Below are 6060 nucleotides of genomic sequence, written 5' to 3' on the forward strand. Positions count from 1 at the left end.
AACTCCCACTTCCCATGGAGGCTGTGAGCATCAAACACAATAATGTTGTAGAGACCTTTGGAAATGGTCAGTCTATGCGCAAATTTCCCAAGAGGGTTGATGCTCAAGGAGTGGTTGTTTCCTTCCTTCTCTCCTTCCTGTCTTCTCACTTTCCACACACCAAAGGAGGGTAATTAGTCAACGTGCCCTGCTCATTCAGGAAGCACTACTGATCACTGTACGTAGTCACACACCTTTTTTGACACCATCTTCCCCCAACAAACCCCACTTTATCCATCACACACATCTTGAGGCTGTCAAAGAAAAGCCCTGAACTGTAGTTAAAATGGCAGGATAGACTTTATATGGCTGCTGTGGCAGGAAAGAGAAACCAACAAGCGCTGGTCTCAACTCCGATTGGCACAAAGATAGCTAGGACTTTTAAGAGGCACAAGAGGGAAGTGAATGGAGAACTGGAAAATTACTGGGGAGGAGAGAAGGGGAATGGAAAATTACCAGAGGGAAGTGGTCTGGCAATGGGTTCACAGATGTGGGTTGGACAGTTGTGCAGTCTTCTCCTAGAACAGTACCTTTTGTGTTTTGGCAGTATTGCACTGTCTTAAGTAAGAGCTCAGCATGGGCTCAGAGGTCCACCCAAGGACATAACCTAGCATTAGTGGAAGTCTGCACTAAAGTTTGGACAGGTCTCTGGTGCAGTTTGGACAAATGTGTGGGGCCAAGCAGACATCTCTTATAAGGATTCATTAGGCAGACACTGTTGATTTTCTCCTCGGTAGCAATCATCTGCCTTCTTCCTGGCTAATAGACCCCTAATTTTGTCAAGGAACTGAGCAGCAAACTCATCAGGAAAAATGGCCCACTCCACAGTCCCAGGGAGCGAATCCTGAATAATTAAACCCATCATGGTAATTTCATTCTTTCTGCCATCAGGTGGGCACATGACACAGCCCTGGCCAACAGGAAATAAAAGGAATCTGCTAGGAGACTTCTGGGAACGGCTTTCCTCTGTGATAAGGAAAGGCAATCTGTCCCCTCCAGCCTTTGGACCTGTTTGCACAAGGCTATGAGGCCTAGAACTGCGGCAACTATGTACCTGCCATGTGGGGACAAGCCCGAAGATCAAGCCAATGCACTGGGGGTGGCAGAGAAGAAAGACAGAAAGCACCAAGCCCCTAGGTGGCACAAATGCTTTGCACTTGACTACTAACCTAAAGGTTGACAGTTCCAACTTACCCAGGAAGAAAGACCTGGCGAGCTGCTTCCATAAAAATTACAGCCAAGAAAACCTTATGGAGCAGTTCTACTCTGTCATACGTGGGGTAGCCATCAGTTGGAATTGACTCAACAGCAATGGATTTTTTCCTTGACGGTACCATTGTGCCTGAATTAACCAACCCTGGACTCTCCTACCTACACACACTACTATGTGAATTAATAAATCCCTATTGCTTAAGCCTCTTTAAGTGGAGTGTTATGGATTGAACTGTGACCCGTAAAAATGTGTATCAATTTGGCTAGGCCATGATTCCCAATATTGTGTGATTGTCCACCATTTTGTCATCTGATATGATTTTCCTATGTGTTGTAAATCCTACCTCTATGATGTTAATGAGATGGGATTAGCCAGTTCCATTAATGAGGCAAGACTCAATTTACAAGGTTAGTTTGTGTCTTAAGTCCGTATCTTTTGAGATATAAAAGACAGAAGCAAGCAGAGAGACATGGGGAGCTCATACCCCAAGAAACAAGAACCAGGAGAATAGCATGTCCTTTGGACCCGGGGTCCCTGCGCTGAGAAGATCCTTGACCAGTAAGACTGATGACAAGGACTTTCCTCCTGAGCGGACAGAAAGAGAAAGCCTTCCCCTGGAGCTGGCACCCTGAATTCAGACTTCTAGTCTCCTAGACTGTGGGGGAATAAATTTCTCTTTGTTAAAGCCATCCACTTGTGGTATTTCTGTTATTGCACCATTAGATGACTAAGACACGGTGTATTTGATTATTTGCAACTGAAGTCACCCTAACTGATACGAACTCCCTCCTTGACACCAAGGCACATGGCCTATAACTTATCTCCTTCTCCCTTGGGTCCCAGATGCCTGCCTTAACCCTACAGTTTGTTTCATGGTGGAGCCCTTACTCATAAAAAATAGCACTGGCTCTGTGTTCCTATGGGATGAAATTCAGATCTGAAAAAGCTGAAGTACCTTCCCTCACCTGGCCACTCCTTAGGTCACCATCCCTTTTGTTTAATTTATACCATTATCACTAATGAAAATTATATTGGGCATTTATTTGTTACCTGTTTATTATCTGTCAAATCACAATGTAAGTTCCATGAGAATAGGGACCTCATCTATTTTGATCTTTCCAGCACTGAGATCACTGCCTGGCACATCATGATAGGGGCTTAAAAAAATATTTGACGGGTGAATAAATGAACAGATGGCTCCAACCTACCTTTCCAGTGTTTTCTTCCTAAACATCTCTTCACAAAACAAACTTCCTCTCCCATAAATAAAACTATTCACTGTGTACTGTCTTAGTTTCCTAGTGCTGCTGTAACAGAAATACAAGCAGGTGGCTATAAAGAACAGAAATTTATTTTCTCACAGTTCAAGAAGTTAGAAGTCTGAATTCAGGGCACTGGATCTAGGGGAAGCTCTCTCTCTGTTGTTTCTGGGGGAAGTCCCTTGTCTCCTTCAGCTTCCATAGCCCCAGCACTCCTGAGTTCCTTAGCAATCTTCACGTGGCATCTATCTTCCACCATTTGTGCTCGCTTGTCTCTGTGTCTGTGCTGCTCCTTATAACTCAGAAGTGATGAGGTTTAGGACCCACCCTACACTGCTATGGCCTCATTAACGTAACAAAGAAAACTTTATTTCCAAATAGGATTACATCCACAGGTATAGGGGTTAGGATTCCAACACATGTTTTGGAGGGACACAATTCAATCCGTAACACGTACGTGAATGCCTCAACACGTCCCTATTACAATTCTTTGTTCATACTGTTGTCACCACATAACCTACTCATTCTTCAACACCCAACTCAAAATTCTACTTCTGAGGGTCATTAGACTACACTAGAAAAAGCAAGACGTTTGAACTCAGTTTGGAATCCCAGCTCTACCACTATTCGGCTGTGGGACTCAGGGCATCTTACTTCAAATCTCTGAACCTAAGTTTCTTCCCTATAAAATGGGTCTAAAATATCTACCTTACCAGGGTTTATTTGCTTGCTTGTTTTAGAATGGAAACCCGGTGGGGTAGTGCTTAACCAAGAGATTGGCAGTTCGAATCCAACAGGTGCTCCTTGGAAACCCTATGAGCAGTTCTACTCTGTCCTACAGGGTCGCTATGAGTCGGAATGGATTCCACGGCAGCAAGTTTTTCAGGTTTTAGAATAGATTAAATGAGATGACTCATAAAGGGAACTTGTGTATGAAGACCCCTCCTGCTTCTGTCTTTTCTCCTCTACAAAGCTTTCTTTGATCCCAACAGCCACAACAATTCTCTGAAGCCCCACGAGATTCCCTCACTGACCACTGTCCACTTGCCAGCTTGTGGAACTGTGAATCTGTAGCCATCTTCTGCCTTCTTCCCACCACCACCATCCCAGAAGGTAAGAACCTCCAGGCAGGGTCTGTGTCTCGTTCATCTACATCTCCCTAGCTTTTGACACATTATAGGTGCTCAAGAAATGTTTGTGGAATGAGCATAAAAGTGAATGAATAAAATATTGCAGTCAGGATCTCCAGGGCTGTGGCTAACCACAGGGAGATAGTTTGGAAAGAGAGCAGGTCTCTTGATCCACCTCACAGAGGTGTGTTTTCTTAACCTGCCCAGGAGCCAGGCTCACCCAAGAGAGGCAAAATAAAAGGAAATCTAATAAGGCACTAAAAACAACAAGTGTAACTCTGGAAATTTCTCTCTCTGAGACTCAGTTTCTGCATCTATAAAATGATAGGGTTGGACCAGATGGCTTCTGGGTATTATCATGAAGTGGGAGGCCATGGGCTATAGAACCCAAGTATCCTGAGTTTGAGGGGGCAATGGCGGTTTAGTTGTAGAAGTCTCACCTTCCGTGCAGAAGACTCAGGTTTGATTCCTGGCCAGTGTACCTCATGCGCAGCCACCACCCATCTGTCAGTGGAATCTTGTCTGATGCTATGATACTGAACAGGCTTCAGTGGAGCTCCCAAGCTAAGACAGAGTAGGAAGAAAGGCCTGGCGATCTACTTCTGAAAATCAGCCAATGAAAACCCTATGGATCATAATGGTCTGATCCTGTTGTGCGTGGAACTCGCATGAGTCAGAGGCCAACTCTACGGCAGCTAACAACAACCTGGGTTTGAACCCTGATTCTTCTGCTCCTTAGCTGTATAACCTTACACTTGTCATGTCATCTCTCTGAGTGAGTCTCCTCATCTGTACAATGGCATTGTTGTTGTCATTAGGTGTCATCGAGTTGATTTTGACTCCTAGCGACTCCATATGACAGAGTAGAAAATCCCCTTAGGGTTTTCTAGGTTGTAATCTTTACGGGAGCAGATTGTCAGGTCTTCCTCTTGCAGAGCAACTGGGTGGGTTTGAACTGGCAACTTTTCAGTTAGCAGCCCTTACTTAACTGTTGTGCCACCAGGTCTCCCTAACTGATAGCGTGTTTCATGGATCAAATGAGACAGTGAGTGCCCAGCACCTGGCCTGGGGTTCAGCACATAAGAAGGGCTCCGTCACTGCTTCCTCCCCTCACACCCCTGTCCTAGCTGAACCAACCATCCCAAGCACCAGTCCTTAAGGGAAAGGAAACTTCCCCTCCTATTGCAACAACCCCTTTAGCCAGCCTAGGATGGCCTGGGATTTCATTTTACTTGGATCCACAATCAACGCCCATGGAAGCAGCAGTCAAGAAATCAAAAGACTCATTGCATTGGGAAAATCTGCTGCAAAAGACCTCTTTAAAGTGTTAAAAAGCAAAGACGTCACTTTAAGGACCAAGGTGCGCCTGACCCAAGCCATAGTGTTTTCAATTGCCTCAAATGTATGCAAAAGTTGGGCAATGAATAAGGAAGACCGAAGAAGAATTGATGCCTTTGAATTATGGTGTTGGTGAAGAATGTTGAATATACCATGGACTGCCAGAAGAACAAACAAATCTGTCCTGGAAGAAGTACAGCCAGAATGCTCCTTAGAAGCAAGGATGGTGGGACTTTGTCTCACTTACTTTGAACACATTATCAGAAGGGATCAGTCCCTGGAGAGGGGCATCATGCTTAGTAGAGAGTCAGCCAAAAAGAGGAAGATGCTCAACGAGATGGATTGACACAGTGGTTGCAACAATGGGCACAAGCATAACAACAATTGTGAGGATGGCACAGGACTGGGCAGTGTTTCATTCTATTGTACACAGGGTCACTGTGAGTGGGAGCTGACTTGACAGCACCTAACAACAACAGGACGGCCTTGCCGTCTCCAAGACTCCAGCCTCCCACTCATAAAGGACGGTGAAGCAGGATTCTGCTATGTTCACCAAACTGGTTCATTTTCCTCTGGGCACAGGGGAAAACTCCATTTCCCAGCCCCAGCACTAGGCAGGGTCATGTGACTCATTCTAGACAATATAAATACTAACAGAAGTGATATGCATCACTTCTGCTTCTGACTCATGAAAATTCCTTCCTTTGTGCCCTTCCCTTCCCTGGAAAACTTGAAGCCTATGATTTGAAGATGGTAGCACCACAGTTGGGAAAGAGCCTGGGTTCCTGGACGACTGTGAAGAGCAGGGCCCTCCTGCCCAAACTATGGCATCAAAGAGCAATGAATCTCCTGAGATTTTAAGGCTTACTTTTTATCGCAGAAGACCCTAGCCAGATGCTATCAAGTCAACTCCAACTCATGGCAACCCCATGTGTGTCAGATTAGAACTGTGCTCCACAGGGTTTTCAACGGTTGATTTTTGGAAGTCTATTGCCAGGCCTTTCTTCAGAGGCACCTCTGGGTAGACTTGAACCTCCAACCTTTTGGTTAGCAGCCGAGCACATTAACCATTTGCACCATC

The sequence above is a fragment of the Trichechus manatus genome, unplaced genomic scaffold (genome assembly GCF_000243295.1).
Source record: "Trichechus manatus latirostris isolate Lorelei unplaced genomic scaffold, TriManLat1.0 scaffold00027, whole genome shotgun sequence".
In the NCBI taxonomy this organism is placed as follows: domain Eukaryota; kingdom Metazoa; phylum Chordata; class Mammalia; order Sirenia; family Trichechidae; genus Trichechus; species Trichechus manatus.